The sequence below is a fragment of the Bos taurus genome, chromosome 15 (assembly GCF_002263795.3).
Source record: "Bos taurus isolate L1 Dominette 01449 registration number 42190680 breed Hereford chromosome 15, ARS-UCD2.0, whole genome shotgun sequence".
In the NCBI taxonomy this organism is placed as follows: Eukaryota; Metazoa; Chordata; class Mammalia; order Artiodactyla; family Bovidae; genus Bos; species Bos taurus.
The window spans coordinates 18,117,141-18,134,641 of NC_037342.1; the positions used below are offsets into that span (position 1 = coordinate 18,117,141).

General features: G+C 40.4%; 1 protein-coding gene across 3 annotated transcripts in view; it reads right to left on the reverse strand.

Annotated features, from left to right (window-relative positions):
* C15H11orf65 (chromosome 15 C11orf65 homolog) overlaps window positions 1-17,104 on the reverse strand; it is a 120,109-nt gene extending 103,005 nt beyond the window's left edge. For 2 of the 3 annotated variants that reach the window (XM_015474607.3, XM_059875076.1), the window contains exon 1: window positions 14,943-17,104. The gene's annotated coding sequence lies outside the window, so the exon portion shown is untranslated. Of the gene's footprint in view, window positions 1-11,833; window positions 11,902-14,942 lie in introns of those variants that run through there. The other variant, XM_059875077.1, reaches the window with a different exon arrangement.
* Window positions 17,105-17,501: the final 397 nt, after the last annotated feature.

Genomic DNA, 17,501 nt, shown 5'->3' on the forward strand with positions numbered 1-17,501 from the left:
CACAAGCAGCACACTGGCCCACTACATGACTTCACTAGTAAATTGTATCCCTGACATATTTAAGATGGGAAATAGAGCCTCTCAAACACTGAAACAAGGGGCATCAGAAAGCCAGTCTCTGACTAACATACCAGCCAGGTTTATGCACAAAACAAAGCTCACACTTGCCAAGTGTCTACTTAATTGGGGAAATTAAAGGAGATCTCAATCTAAAATGACCACATTGGAGTTTTTCTGATATTCCAGAATTTATATTTTGCATACACAATTAGAAAAAAGGCCAGCTCTAAGATCAAAAAACTGAATGGAATGATTACTTTGACTGGTATCTAGAAGCTTCTAAAAGAGATCTAGAAGCTTCTACAAGAGGAAATGATAGCATAACTTCTTTGCAGGAAACCAACAATTAATTGTTTGAAACTGTATCAGAACTAAAAGAAAATCTGCTATAGTACTCTGACTCTGTCTCTCCCTCTCCCTCTCCCTCTGCTTTTCCCATGTGTCCTCTTCTATCTGGATTGCCTGGCACAGATGCTATCTCTTTCTCTTCCAACTCCTCTGCCTCCTACTTCTCCCTCTTCCCCAATAAGGGGAAAAGAAATCAGGAGTGGTTATAGCTCCCTTTAAGGAGAAATGTATTACAGGGAGAGGTGAACCATCCTTGGTGGTTATGTACACATCCCGGACTCAAACAGAACTTAGATTCTTAGCTAAGGAATTTCCAAATCTAAGTCATGATCCATTGTTGTTTTTTTTTCCCCCATTGGGTTTTGCTAAGGAATCTGAGTTAACCATCTGAACCAAAAGCCCAGGTTTTCAAATCTATATTAATAATACAGCTGTTAGTTTCTGAAAGCAAAGCAAGGGAATGAATAAAGCAGAATGAAAACATCATTTCTTGGATTCTGAACAATAGGCTCACAAAGAATGCAAGGCATTAGCTCAGAAATTGTTTGAACTTATGCCAGAGCATTTTCCAAAAATCATACACTGGACAGAGATTCAACAGTTGCAAGCAAAGATAGAATGAATCAATTATGGACTATTATGAAAAGTTTGAAAGAAACTTTCAAGCAACATTCTGACTTGACACCTGAATTATTCCTAACCTCCAAAATAATCCTTTGCTTAACTTTGCCTTTTTAGAATGTTTAGATGAGGATTTGCCTACTCTAGTCAAAAGCCATAAGCCAGGTTGGTCCAAGTTACACACAAATGCACTTGCTATACTGGCTGACCAACTTTTCAAAACCATTGTTGTTCAGTCGCTCAGTCATGTCTGACTCTTTGCAACCCCACAGACTGCAGCCTGCCAGGCTTCCCTGTCCTTCACTATCTCCCAGAGTTTGCTCAAACTCTGTCCATTGAATCGGCTGATATCATCCATCATCCTCAATTCATCCCCTTCTCCTCCTGCCTTCAATCTTTCCCAGCACAGGGTCTTTTCCAATGAGTTAGTTCTTCACATCAGGTGGCCTAAGTACTGGAGCTTCAGCTTCAGCATCAGTCATTCCAAAGAATATTTCAGGGTTGATTTCCTATAGGATTGACTGGTTTGATCTCCTTGCTGTCCAAGGGGCTCTCAAGGATCTTCTCCAGCACCATAGCTCGAAAGCATCAATTCTTTGGCTCTCAGCCTTCTTTATGGTCCAACTCTCACATCCATACATGACTAATGGAAAAACCATAGCTTTGACTATACGGACCTTTGCTTTTTAATACACTGTCTAGGTTTGTCATAGCTTTTCTTCCAAGGAACAAGAGTTTTTTAACTTCATGGCTGCAGTCACTGTCTCCAGTGATTTTGGAGCCCAAGAAAATAGCCTGTCACTGTTTCCATTTTTCCCCCATCTATTTGCCATGAAGTGATGGAACAAGATGCCATGATCTTAGTTTTTTAAATGTTGAGTTTTAAGCAGGTTTTTCACTCTCCTCTTTCACTTTCATCAAGAGGCTCTTTAGTTCCTCTTTGCCTTCTGTCGCTAGAGTAGTATCATCTGCATATCTGAAGTTGTGGATTTTTCTCCCAGCAATCTTGATTCCAGCTTGAGATTCATCCAGCCCAGCATTTTGCATGATGTACTCTGAATATATGTTAAATAAGCTGGGTGACCATATACAGCCTTGATGCACTCCCTTCCCAATTTTGAGCCAGTCTGTTGTCCCATGTCTGGTTCTAACTGTTGCTTCTTAACCTGCATACAGGTTTCTCAGAAGGCAAGTAAGGTCATATTCCCATCTCTTTTAAAGTTTTCTACAGTTTGTTGTGATCCATGCAGTCAAAGACTTTAGCATAGTCAATGAAGTAGATTTTTTCTGTAATTCTCTTGCTTTTTCTATGATCCAGTGGATGTTGGCAATTTGATCTCTGGTTCCCCTGCCTTTTCTAAATTTGGCTTATACATCTGGAAGTTCTCAGTTCATGTACTGTTGAAGCCTAGCTTGAAGGATTTTGAGCATTACCTTGCTAGATGTGAAGGAGATATCTATGAAAATTATGAACCTTCAATTGTGCCAATTAAGTATACAGCACCAGTCAAAGGTTAACCAATCTCTGTTTAATCCCCAACAAGCAGAGAAAGCTAGCTTGAAGGAAACAATACATCTCTTCAGAATTCTGATCCTGAGGAATAAATACTATGAGGAGAACCTGATTTTCTCTACCTGTGCCTTGAGACCAGAGCTCTCAGGATCACTCATTTAGCTCATCTCTAATTCTAAGACTAAAAAAAGGAGTGGAAAAAACTCTTTTTAAAATTTAACTTATTCCAACTGTTTTTACAACTAGTAAGTTTTATATTGTGATATCTGATTCATGACTAAGTTTAGAAAATGAAGCTATGAGATCTTCCATTCTCTCTGATAGTACGTTTGCTGCTGCTAAGTCGCTTCAGTTGTGTCCAACTCTGTGTGACCCCATAGACAGCAGCCCACCAGGGTCCTCTGTCCATGGGATTTTCCAGGCAAGAGTACTGGAGTGGGGTGCCATTGCCTTCTCCGGATAGTACGTTTATGCATGCACTATTTTTGTTCTTACTTTGCATGGTTATAATCAAATTTAACTTGTAAGTAAGCTCTACTTAATTGGATTAAAAGAAATTAAACACTTATGTGAAAGTGTTAGTTGCTCAGTCATGTCCAACTTTTTGTGATCCCATGGACTCTAGCCTACCAGGCTCCTGTGTCCATGGAATTCTCCAGGCAAGAATACTGGAAAGGGTTGCCATTTCCTTCTCCAAGGAGTCTTCCTGATCCAGGGATTGAACCTGAATCTCTGACATTTCAGGCAGATTCTTTACCATCTGCGCCACCAGGGAAGCTGTACTTATAAAAAATTTTTAAAAAATAAAAATACAGAAGGTAACTGGCTAGAATTAACTTCAAGTTCGTGTGAACTGTAAGGTATTCAAAATTCGATTAATACCTGGTATTAATGTTTAAGTTTGTTGATCTAATTAATATAGACCTGTGTTTAGAATCATCAACATTAAGTACAATACTTCCATTGTGTCTATATTTAATATAAGCTAAATAAAATCTTGTATCTTTTAGAAATCTGTTAGCAAGGAAAGTGACTTGATGTGAAGAAATGTTTAAGGAAAGAAAATGTAAAGGGGATAAGAGCTTTTAGATAAACTGTATTAAGAATAATTATGCTTCAGGAATGTCTATCTAAAATATTCTCTCTAGATTCTGATAACATGAAATTCTAGAGTTGTGCTAAATTAAGTGATTTATTGAGGTTTATTGAATAGCTAGGTCATTCACAAACAAGATACTGAAACATTAATTGTCAAATGGTTTCCTTTTACAGAGAAACAAAAGGTTTAGAACTATTAATAAATGTTTGGTGCCACATTGAGACATTTTATATAAGAAAGCACATTTTTCAAGAAATTATTTGGATTTATGTTTCATGGATGCTTAAGAAAAGTAGCGTGTATGATTTTAGTAAAGGAGGTATGAGGAAAGGAATTGCATTTTATTAAGGGAAAAGGACGTAGGGCTGACTTATAGGCGGCTATTTCTGGATGGAATATAATAAAGTGATGGTACAGAAAGCGGTGAAAGATTTATGGAAAGTTGACCCCAAGAAAAGAGTTTTATGCATGGTCAGGATTGACTAAGTTTATTTATTTATTTTTTTTATTTTTTTATTAAGTTAAAAATAAATTTGAGTAAATGAATTTAAAAGTAGGCTGGTGCAAAATTTGAATTGGGCTTTTCTCTCTGACAAGTTTTCTTAAGATGTTGAACTTCCTTTGATAATAAATTTTAAGTTCTTTACCTTTTAAGTGATCTGTTCTGTATTTGCCTTTGAAATATTTTATTATTACTTTGGCTAAGTGAATAACTATTATATCACAGTGACTATTGTATCCTATGAGTGTTCTAAGCCCTTTTGGTATTTTCTGGCAAAATTTTCTAAATCAAATTCTAATGAGGTACTTTTGACCTTTAGCTAACCTTGGGATATTTAAAGGGCCCCTGAAGCATCCCAAAGAGAGATATTAAACTGCTGCTGCTGCTGCTAAGTCTCTTCAGTCGTGTCTGACTCTGTGTGACCCCATAGATGGCAGCCCACCAGGCTACCCCGTCCCTGGGATTCTCCAGGCAAGAACACCGGAGTGGGTTGCCATTTCCTTCTCCAGTGCATGAAAGTGAAAAGGGAAAGTGAAGTTGCTCAGTCGTGTCCGACTCTAAGCGACCCCATGGACTGCAGCCCACCAGGCTCCTCTGTCCATGGGATTTTCCAGGCAATTGGTGTGTAAATTGAATGAGAAATTTTGTCAAGTGAATGATAAATCTTCTCAGGTTATAAATGCTTACTAGAAGGCAATGGCACCCCACTCCAGTACTCTTGCCTGGAAAATCCCATGGACGGAGGAGCCTGGTGGGCTGCAGTCCATGGGGTTGCTAAGAGTTGCTAAGACTGAGCGACTTCACTTTCATTTTTCACTTTCATGCATTGGAGAAGGAAATGGCAACCCACTCCAGTGTTCTTGCCTGGAGAATCCCAGGGACGGGGGAGCCTGGTGGGCTGCCATCTATGGGGTCGCACAGAGTTGGACACGACTGAAGTGACTTAGCAGCAGCAGCAGCATTAGTAATACAGATATACCAGAAATTATATAGAATTCCTAAAGATATGACATGTTCTTATAAAATGTTATCAGTAATAATTCTAGTTATTATCCCAAACTGTTGTGCGTCACAGCAGTAACAAAGTTTCTTTGTCAACTGCATTGTAATCAGATTTTAAACATACCTACTTAACTTTTGTCATTATAGACAGTTATGGTTTTATTCTTATGCCTTTGGGAAATGCTTCCTCTTCAAGATTTATAGGAAGAAATTTTGGATAAATGTAAGTTTCTGACCTTCAGACTATAATGTTGAACTGGGTAAGAAATTAAAGAATTCTAATGGGAAACCCAATAGCTTCATAAAACTCTTAACAAAAAGGATTAGTTACATGAGACTGAATGAACTGGTGAATATTGTTATAAAATTTATGGCTTTTTATCTGAAAAATTACTAGTTTAAATCCGTGTTTTCCATGTATAAGGAAACCTTCCCCTCCAACTAATTATGACTTACAGTAATTTTGGTAAATTGTAACTTTATAAGCAGAATTAAGAGATGGGAATACCAGACTACCTGACTTGCCTCTGGAGAAATCTGTATGCAGGTCAGGAAGCAACAGTTAGAACTGGACATGGAACAACAGGCTGGTTCCAAACAGGAAAAAGGAGTACATCAAGGCTGCATATTGTCACCCTGCTTATTTAACTTATATGCAGAGTACATCATGAGAAATGCTGGGCTGGATGAAGCACAAGCTGGAATCAAGACTGTCAGGAGAAATATCAATAACGTCAGATATGCAGATGACACCACCCTTATGGCAGAAAGAGGAGAGTGAAAAAGCTGGCTTAAAGCTCAACATTCAGAAAACTAAGATCATGGCATCTGGTCCCATCACTTCACAGCAAATATATGGGGAAACAGTGGAAACAGTGGCAGACTTTATTTTTGGGGGGGGGGGGGGGGCTCCAAAATCACTGCAGATGGTGACTACAGCCATGAAATTAAAAGATGCTTACTCCTGGAAGGAAAGTTATGACCAACCTAGACAGCATATTAAAAAGCAAAGACATTAATTTGCCAACAAAAGTCCATCTAGTCAAGACTATGGTTTTTCCAGTAGTCATGTATGAACGTGAGAGTTGGACTATAAAGAAAGCTGAGTGCCGAAGAATTGATGCTTGTGAACTGTGGTGTTGGAGAGACCCTTGGACTGCAAGGAGATCCAACCAGTCCATCCTAAAGTAGATCAGTCCTGAAAATTAATTGGAAGGACTGATGTTGAAGGTGAAACTCCAATCTTTGGCCACCCGATGCAAAGAGCTGACTCATTTGAAAAGACCCTGGTGCTGGGAAAGATAGAAGGTGGGAGGAGAAGAGGACGAAAGAAGATGAGATGGTTGGATGGCATCACCAACTCAATGGATATGAGTTTGGGTAAACTCCAGGAGTTCGTAATGGACAGGGAGGCCTGGCATGCTGTGGTCCATGGGGTTGCAAAGAGTCGGACACGACTGAGCTGAACTGAAATTTGTTTTGAAGCTATCTCATTAATCTATCTTTGGATGAAAATCAGATGCCCCAAGCCTGCAACCAGGGAATTATTTATATTGGAAAAAACATCATTTAAAGGACTCTCTACAACCCAGATGGAAAGGCCCTCACCAAGTATACTTAACTAGCTCATGTGCAGCAAAACTAAAGGGAATTGGATTCATATTTCCCACTTAAAAAGGACCCTTGCACTGGACTGTATGGAGAGGTATGCTGACCTCAAACTCACCTAAAATTATGCTCAAAGAGAGGAGAAACTACACTCACATCAGGAAGAGAAGAAGGCAACATCAGAGATAGGTTATCTAAGATGCTGGGCATGATTTATATGATCATTTATAATGTTTTCATGACTTCTTGGACCTTTGTATATAAATCAAATGTTTTTCTATCATTGACACCATCCTATAGCAGTTTTAAAAATCAATCCAATTATTGGTTATGTGGCTAATTACCTGTGTCTAAGTACTTCTGGATTACCTTGGTGAAGATTTCTCCACTCCAAGGCCCTGACTGGATGGCTTTCAGGAAATTTATTTTAGAAGAAAGAAAGTTCAGTTGTATTCAGGCTACTCTGGGATCCTCTCATCTGGCCAATTAATAATACCTGCTCTGACCCTGGCCATACATACAAATTTTCTTTTAGGGTCACTCAAGCTCAATCAGAACAATAAGCTAAGTCTCAATCAAAAATTGTAACCTCCTGTTGAGGCTTCTGGTTCAGATGACAGAATAGAAGGACGTGCACTTATCTCCTCCTGTGAGACCACCAAAACTGCAGCTAGCTGAAGAAAAACCACTAATAGGAGGATGCTGGATGCCACCAAAAAAAGATACCCACATCTGAAGATGAAGAAGAAGCCACAGTGAGACAGTAGGATGGGCACAATCACAATAAAATCAAATCCCATAGCCACCAGGTGGGTGAATAATAACCCACGAACTGGAGAATAATAATATCAAATAAGTTCTTGCACTATTGTGAAGGTTCTGAAGCCCACATCAGGTTTCCCTGCCTGGAGATCTGACAAAGGGACTGGGAATCCCCAAGGAATCTAGCCATGAGGGCCAGTGTGATTTGATTATAAGACTGCCAGAGATCTGGGGGAAATAGAGACTCAAGCCTTGGAGATCACAAACAAAATTCGGCATGCACCAAGACCCAGAAGAGAGCAGTGACCCCACGGGAGACCGAACCAAAACTACCTTCTAGTGTTGGAGAGCCTCCTGTGAAGGCATGGTCTGCAGGGGCTCAGTGCAGGGACAGGGGCACTGGAAGGGCCCCCTTGGTGTAAACCCTCTTGGAGTTCACCATTAATCCCATCATAGAGCCCACAGACCCCAGGGCTGGGTCACCTCTGGCCAAACAACTATAAGGGAGGGAGTGCAACCCCACCCCTCAGCAGATAATTGGATTAAAGCTTTACTGAGCAAGGCCCTGCCCACCAGAACAAGACCCAGTTTTTCCCATCACCAGTCCCTCCCATCAAGAAGCTTGCTGCTAGGTCGCTTCAGTAGTGTCTGACTGTGCAACCCCATAGACGGCAGCCCACCAGGCTCCCCCGTCCCTGGGATTCTCCAGGCAAGAACACTGGAGTGGGTTGCCATTTCCTTCTCCAATGCATGAAAGTGGAAAGTGAAAAGTGAAAGTGAAGTCGCTCAGTCGTATCCGACTCTTCCCGACCCCATGGATTGCAGCCTGCCAGGCTCCTCCATCCATGGGATTTTCCAGGCAAGAGTACTGGAGTGGGTTGCCATTGCCTAAGGCTTTTAGCTTTATCCATCAGAGGGCAGACAGAACAAATAAGAAGCAGAGTCTTATAGCAGCTAAAACAAAAATCGTATTACAGAAAGTTAATCATGATGAAAAAGCAGACAGTTATGTCCCAGATGAAGGAACAAGATAAAATCCCAGAAAAACAACTAAACGGAGATAGGTAACCTTCCAGAAAAAGAATTCGGAATAATGATAGTGAACATGATCCACAATCTCGGGAAAAGAATGGAGGCAAAGATTGAGAAGATGCAAGAAATGTTTACCAAAGACCTAGAAGAAATAAAGAACAAACAGAGATGAATAATACACTAGAAGGAAGCAACAGCAGAATAACTGAGACAGAAGAATGGATAAAATGACCTGGAGGACAGAATGGTGGAAATCAATGCCACAGAACAGAATATACAAAAAAGAGTGAAAAGAAATGAAGATAGCCTAAGAGACCTCTGGGACAACATCAACATTCACATTATAAGGGTCCAAGAAGAAGAAGAGAGAAAGGACCTGAGAAAACATTTGAAGAGATAATAGCTGAAAACTTCCTGAACATGGCAAAGGAAATAGTCAACCAAGTTCAGGAAGCACAGAGTCCCAGGAAGGATAAACCGAAAGAGGAACACACCAAGACAGATAGTAATCAAACCGACAAAAACTAAAGACAAGAGATAAAATATTAAAAGCAACAAGGGAAAAATGACAACATACAAGGGAACTCCCATCAGGCTATCAGCTGATTTCTCAAAAGGAACTCTACAAGCCAGAAGGGCATGGCATGATCTATTTAAAGTGATGAAAGGGAAGAATCTACAACCACGTCTTGCTACCCAGCAAGACTCTCCTTCAGATTTGATGAAGAAATCAAAAGCTTTCCAGACAAGCAAAAGTTGAAAAGAATTCAGCACTACCACACCAGCTTAACAACAAATGCTACAGGAACTTCTCTAGGCATGAAACAGAAGAGAAGGAAAAGACCTACACAAAATAAACCCAAAATAATTAAGAAAATATTGACAATTATCATAATATAAATTAATTCAATGTACCAACCAAAAGACATAGACTGGCTGGGCAGATGAAAACGTGCATATATGCACTTCCACTTACCACATCACTCTGCTTGCTCCCCTCAAATTGTATGCAATTATTTTATATTGTTAGGTTAATCATGTTCCCAATATGGCTTGCAATTGTAATTATCTGTCTGGCTATTGATTGTGAAAACCGATAAACATCTCATACTCGTGATTATGTAACTATTACTTACTTAATACCATTGTATCATAATTGGTCAATGGAAAAATAATGGAACTCTATACACCAAATTAAGATCGAATAGAAAAAAGTGTAATCACTTCTTGAAATCCAGATGCATATCAGAATTATCTTGAAACTTTTTGAAAAATACAAATGCTCAGGTATTGCCTTTTTTCTCCAGAGGTTCAGATGTTTTTAATGAGTAGTCATATTTAGAAACAACTGGACTATAGGATCTTTTACTTTTATCTAGTTAGTTTCACTCTTTCTATTTCATATTCAGTACTCCCATTTCATTTAGTTTATGTTCTCCAACTTCTCTATCTCTTCTTTTTTAATGTTCTTTCTCAAGAATTTATCAAGCACAGTAGAAAAGCTTTTGTATACATATGTATGCTGCTGCTGCTAAGTCGCTGCAGTCGTGTCTGACTCTGTGCGACCCCATAGACGGCAGCCTACCAGGCTGCCCCGTCCCTGGGATTCTCCAGGCAAGAACACTGGAGTGGGTTGCCATTTCCTTCTCCAGTGCATGAAAGTGAAAAGTGAAAGTGAAGTCGTTCAGTCATGTCTGACTCTTAGCGATCCCATGTACCGCAGCCTACCAGGCTCCTCTGTCCTTGGGATTTTCCAGGCAAGAGTACTGGAGTGGGGTGCCATTGCCTTCTCCGATACATATGTATAATACATATATTTTAGAAAACTTATGAATTTTTGCCTAACTAAAAAAAAATATGACAGTTTGATTCCATTTGTTTGACTTAATATGAATAGAATGCTAGATTTCTTATTAAAATATATATATGCAATAAGCAACAAGGGTTTACTGTATAGCATAGTGAACTATAGTCAATATCTTATAATAACCTACGATGGAAAATAATTTCAAAAATAATGTATGTGTATTTGTATATCTGAATCACCATGCTGTGCACCTGCAACATTGTAAGTCAACTATACTTCAATAATATATATATATATATATATATATATGTATATTTTTTTAAAGATGATAAACCTGTGACATCAGGAAATTAGACAATACCTATATATTATTACCCTTAGAGACAGTGATTGGTATGGACCTAACTGGGTCAGATGACCAGAGGTTCACTGGGCTGCACTTAATGGAACTCAGTGAATTTGTGGTACTAATTTATGATCTTGGCTTCCACCAGGATGGATAGGAAGATGCATCCTGGGATTCCCATGGACTCAAGGTCATATGTAACAGATATCTATCATTTGTATGAGTCTGATGGGCCAAGAGATCTGTCTTCCACTAGAATGACCATTTAGCAGCTATTTTTGTGCCTTCAAAAGGACTGGGGAATGTAATGGGCCATATCAAAACCTTAAGATTCACTCCACAGGCTTTAAATGATAGTAACCAGGCTATTAGCCTATTGAATTCTGAGGTGTCTATGATGAGAAAAGTGGTGCTACAAAACCACATTGACCTTTAGATCCTTACTGCATCTCAGGGAGGGGACCTGTGCCATAATTGAGACTGAATGCTGTGTTTTCATGCCTGACGATTATAATGCTTCAGTATATAATTAGTGAACCATATGAAAAACCTGATTTCTGCCTTAAGTGACCAACTCCCTAATCTTGATAACCTCTTCAAAAACTGGTTTGGTGTGGGAAGTTCTTGGCTTAAATATTTACTATAACTCTATTAATGCTATTAGCTATAGTTTGTAATTTGCTTATTTTACAAGATTATCATTTCTTGTATTACCAAATGTGACTGAGCCTCTGACAAAAATAATGACGACTAGGTGACTTGAAGCAGTTGGTCAAATACATAATTTTGTATCCAATCAATGATTTTAATAGTGTACTCTAGATATGGGAAGATGCAGTAAGAGGGAATTTTTTCCTGGACCATAATGGTTTAGAAGATAGGTGGTCCAAAGATCTTTAATTATTGTTAATAAGACCTAATCCAATAAAAGCACATGAGTGGCCTATTAGTAAAGTCTTCACCAGACCTAGGAATGAGCACCTTGCGAAGAAATGGTTATGAAATGCCTCCCAAAGCATGGTCAAATTTATGACCATGATGGGCCCCTGTCAACTTCATAAATTGAAGTGGCAAACTGGCACTTGCCATCTACCTCTACAAGGATTAAATCATGTGCTGCTGCAGCTACTGACCTTCAATACCCGCCTGTAGGGAGTTCAGGGTCAGGAAAGGAGACACTCTGCTCTGGAAATAACGGGCAGAATAGGTGTTCAGATAGTTAGATATTTTCAGGAGTTGATTTTATGAGCCCAATTCTTACATCTCATATCTAGAAAAACACTAAATTCCTTCCTGGTGACTTCTATTCCTCCTGACTAGCAGAAATCTTCAGCAAAAATAAGTGCTTAACTGCATGAATTCCTCCTTCATCAAAATCATATATATACTGACCTCCTACCTCTTTGGAGCAGTTTCTCAGAGATATCTGAAATGCTGTCTCCTGGGCTATAGCCTAGTCCTCATTTTGTCCCAAATAAAACTTAACTTGCAACTCTCAAGTTGTGCTTTTTAGTCAGCACTACTTTGGCATAAAGCATTATTTTAAATTTATGGCAGCTGAGAAATAGCCGATGTAGGACAAGCTCTCTATTCTCCCCATGTGTACCTAAAAGGAGGATATGTATTTCCCCGTGTGAAGGTGCTCCCCATCTTCTTTCCCATATCATTATCACTGGAGGAAAATAACCATTATCCCTGGATCCAAAATAATCATTATCACTGGCACTGAGATGCATCTGTACAAACAAATCTTACTTAAGTAACCCTTAACCTCCATGAGCTTTCCCATGTACTAACCTTACAATATATAAGGTAATTTATCACCTATAGAAGCCCAAATTTCTTTGGCTTTATTTTGTCACTTCACAAGTTTATTACCTTTTGTTAAAATAGTATACAAGCTCCCAAGGCTAAGCACCTCTTTGGGTTTCACTTCCTTTCCATGTATGTAAAATTAAAATATTAACATCAAGTAAATTTGTATCACTTTCTCCTGTTAATCTGCCTTTTGTCAGTTTAATTTGCAGGCTCCAAGCACCAAAACCTAAGAGAGTACAGAAAAAAATTTTTCCTCTCTTACACTATATTTTACTAGTATTTGTTTCCTTGTGGTTATTATTTTTATTTCACAGTTCCTCAACAGTGACCCAGAGATGCTCTGGGCTGGGCTTTTTGTTTTAAGGATTGTTCTGTGCCTGTAGGCTGTTTAGCAGAATCCCTGCCTTCTACTCATCAGATGCAGTAGCACAGGTGTGACAAGCGAAAATATCTCCAGACATTGCCAAATTTCCCCTGGGAAGCACAATCATCCAAGGTTGAGACCTACAGGTCTCTGCAGATTATCTACTAGCACCTCCATGGTGGAAACTATATTATGGTGCACTGCAGGACATATCTTTCCAATTCCTGAGGCATGTTGGTAGCTTGAAACTGACCAGTGTGGGAGTATTTACATTATAGGCGATGACAAACACTACAAATTAGGGGTTGATTTTTGTTGTTGTTGTTGGTTGTCTAGAGTAAAGCTGAAAATGTTAATGTAGACTAATTCCGTATGTCACCATTACACTATGAATACCACAGAACAATGATGAAATATCTTACAGTATTTACAATTATTATCTGATTCAGAAATCAGTTGCATTATCGAGGAATAATAAAGTTACATTTCAAGAACAAAAAGTGCTCAACTGGGGAGGGTCAAATAAATTGAGAATAAAGAATTAGATTTGGTCAAATAAAATTGCTTATTGGAATAGCAAGTAAGAAAGCTTGAGATGTGTTAAGGAAGTGGGAAAGTTGAGAAATGACTATTCAAATAATTCTTTGAGTGCTGAAAGGGAACAGAGATAGGAGTATTTAGCTGGAAGGCAGGAAAGGCTGAATTCATGAGTTTTTTTTTTAATATATGGGAGATAATAAGGCACATTAAGATATTGTTTTGTATGAAAGGTAAAGTCTTTTGTATGTTTAAAAGGACAAGGTCCAGAGAAGAAAAGGAGTAGGGACAATTGCTGGCCTCAGATAAAAAACAATATATATGTTTATTATGAAGTGCCAAATAAATTAATCAATGTGAAAATACCTCAGAAATATATAGTACTAACAAGTTGTTATATACTAACAAGTACTATCAAGCCACTGTTCAGGTCATGATGGTTTTGCTATATCCAGGTTCCACTTGCAAATTCAGAGTGAAGATCAGCCCTGGGTGTTCTTTGGAAGGAATGATGCTAAAGCTGAAACTCCAGTACTTTGGCCACCTCATGCTTAGAGCTGACTGATTGGAAAAGACTCTGATGCTGGAGGGATTGGGGGCAGGAGGAGAAGGGGACGACAGAGGATGAGATGGCTGGATGGCATCACTGACTGGATGGACACGAGTCTGAGTGAACTCCGGGAGTTGGTGATGGACAGGAAGGCCTGGCGTGCTGCGATTCATAGGGTCGCAAAGTCGGACACGACTGAGCGACTGAACTGAACTGAACTGAACTGAATCACAAATTTCTATTATAGTAGATCATGGTTCCGCTGATCTATTTAGGCTCAAGACAAAAACCTTACAAAGTAAATCTTTGAAGTCTCAGTTCCATTTACTCATTTAAAAGTTTGAAAACAGTATTCAAATTAACTTGCTGAGATCAGAACCTATACTTCCCGTTTTGTTTTCCTACTGTTTCATTGAATAAACAAATGTGCTTTGTGATCCTTATCAGTTTTGTAATTTCGCTTTTCCTTTTTTCCTGTGGCCCTTTATACAAAGAGCAGAAGAGTTAAGACAACCGATAGCCTCGTCGTTAAAAACGATTTAAAGACGGAAAAGCATTTTACGGATCGAACAGGAAAAAATTCTAGGAAACAACGTGAGGTAGGTTAACAAGTACTTCCCGCCAGGCCTGAAGGTGGATGAGACAGTATCTCTGCGCAAGGAGCGGGGCCCAGAGAGCACGAGAAATAGGCAGTGAGCTCTTGTCAACCACAGCGACGCCAGTTCACCACGGGCGGGTAGAGGGAACGCAGGGCAAGGGGTTAATCCTGGGCAAGATAGTACGTGAAAGGCTGCACGCCCAATGGGTCTCGGGGAAAGGAACCGTCATTAAGGGGGCTGGATGGGGCGCGGACCGCAAGAACATGGGGCGTTCAGCACACTGAACGAGAGGAGCCTCAGATCCAGTCGTCACACACGCAAGCCGAAGGGAAGCAGTATCGGCTGTGGCGGACGGAATACCCTTCTCCCTTCACCTGCCTACCGCCGCCCGGTGGGGCTCCGCAGGTGCCTTCCCTAACGCCGCAGACGGAAATGACGTGACCCAGTTCCGCTTTGTTCGTCTTGGCCTGGCCCTGTTAGTCCCGCCTCCCGGCCCCGCCTCTCCGCTCCCGGCTATTGTGCCTAAGTTTTGGCTACGTGAGTGTGAAAGAGCTTGGACTGTCAGAGCTCTCCGGCGATTGTCAAATGCGCAGAAGCAGAGGGTTTGGGACAGCAGGCAAGCCGAAGGGACATTCTGAGAGTTGGGCTCAACATTTTATAACACCCGGTTACTTCAACCGAGGACTTGAAATATTGGAGAAATGTGGTGAAAGCCTTTCTACTGACTGAATTACAGTTCAGTCGCTCATAAGCGACTCTATGCGACCCCATAGACTGCAGAACGCCAGGCCTCCTTTCCATCACCAAAGCCCAGAGTTTACTCAAACTCATATTCATTGAGTCGATGATGCCATCCAACCATCTCATCCTCTGTCGTTCCTTTCTCCTCCTGCCTTCAATCTTTTCCAGCATCAGGATCTTTTCCATTGGGTCAGTTCTTCGCATCAGGTGGTCAAAGTATTGGGAGTTTCTGCTTTAGCATCAGTCCTTCCAATGAATATTCAGGACTGATTTACTTTAGGATGGACTGTTTGGATCTTCTTGCTTTCAAAGGGACTCTCAAGATTCTTCTCCAACACCACAGTTCAAAAGCATCATTTTTTCTGTGCTCAGCTTTCTTCAGAGTCCAACTCTCACATCCATACATGACTACTGGAAAAACCACAGCTTTGGCTAGACAGACCTTTGTTGGCAAAGTAATGTCTCTACTTTTTTGGAGGGAGGGGGGCTCTTTTTTAAAAAAAATTATTTTTTTACTTTACAATATTGTATTGGTTTTGCCATATATTGACATGAATCCGCCACAGGTGTACATGTAATCCCCATCTTGAACCACCCCTCCCACCTCCCTCCCCATCCCATCCCTCTGGGTCATCCCAGTTGCACCAGCCCCAAGCACCCTGTATCATGCATTGAAACTGGATTGGCGATCAGTTTCACATATGATAATATACATGTTTCAATGCCATTCTCCCAAACATTCCACCCTCGCCCTCTCCCACAGAGTCCAAAGTTCAGCTCAGTTCAGTTGCTCAGTCGTGTCTGACTCTGCGACCCCATGAATCACAGCACGCCAGGACTCCCTGTCCATCACCAACTCCCGGAGTTCACTCAGACTCACGTCCATCAAGTCAGTGATGCCATCCAGCCATCTCATCCTCTGTCGTCCCCTTCTCCTCCTGCTCCCAATCCCTCCCAGCATCAGTCTTTTCCAATGAGTCAACTCTTCGCATGAGGTGGCCAAAGTACTGGAGTTTCGGCTTCAGCGTCATTCCCTACAAAGAAATCCCAGGGCTGATCTCCTTCAGAACGGACTGGTTGGATCTCTTTGCAGTCCAAGGGATTCTCAAGAGTCTTCTCCAACACCACAGTTCAAAAGCATCAATTCTTCAGCGCTCAGCTTTCTTCACAGTCCAACTCTCACATCCATACATGACCACTGGAAAAACCATAGCCTTGACTAGACGGACTTTGTTGGCAAAGTAATGTCTCTGCTTTTCAATATGCTATCTAGGTTGGTCATAACTTTCCTTCCAAGGAGTAAGCGTCTTTTAATTTCATGGCTGCGATCACCATCTGCAGTGATTTTGGAGCCCCAAAAATAAAGTCTGACACTGTTTCCACTGTTTGGCCATCTATTTGCCATGAAGTGATGAGACCAGATGCCATGATCTTAGTTTTCTGAATGTTGAGCTTTAAGCCAACTTTTTCACTCTCCTCTTTCACTTTCATCAAGAGGCTTTTTAGTTCTTTTCTTCACTTTCTGCCATAAGGGTGGTGTCATCTGCATATCTGAGGTTATTAATATTTTCCCCAGAAATCTTGATTCCAGCTTGTGCTTCGTCAGCAGCGTTTCTCATAATGTACTCTGCATATAAGTTAAATAAGCAGGGTGACAATATATAGCCTTGACGTACTCCTTTTCCTATTTGGAACCAGTCTGTTGTTCCATGTCCAGTTCTAACTGTTGCTTCCTGACCTGCAAATAGGTTTCTCAAGAGGCAGGTCAGGTGGTCTGGTATTCCCATCTGTTTCAGAATTTTCCACAGTTTATTGTGATCCACACAATAAACTTTTATTAAAGTCAAATAAAATATGACTTTATTTGGCATAGTCAATAAAGCAGAAATAGATGTTTTTCTGGAACTTTCTTGCTTTTTCCGTGATCCAGCAGATGTTGGCAGTTTGATCTCTGGTTCCTCTGCCTTTTCTAAAACCAACTTGAACATCTGGAAGTTCACAGTTCACGTATTGCTGAAGCCTGGCTTGGAGAATTTTGAGCATTACTTTACTAGCGTGTGAGATGAGTGCAATTGTGCGGTAGTTTGAGCCTTCTTTGGCATTGCCTTTCTTTGGGATTGGAAAGAAAACTGACCTTTGCCAGTCCTGTGGCCACTGCTGAGTTTTCCAAATTTGCTGGCATATTGAGTACA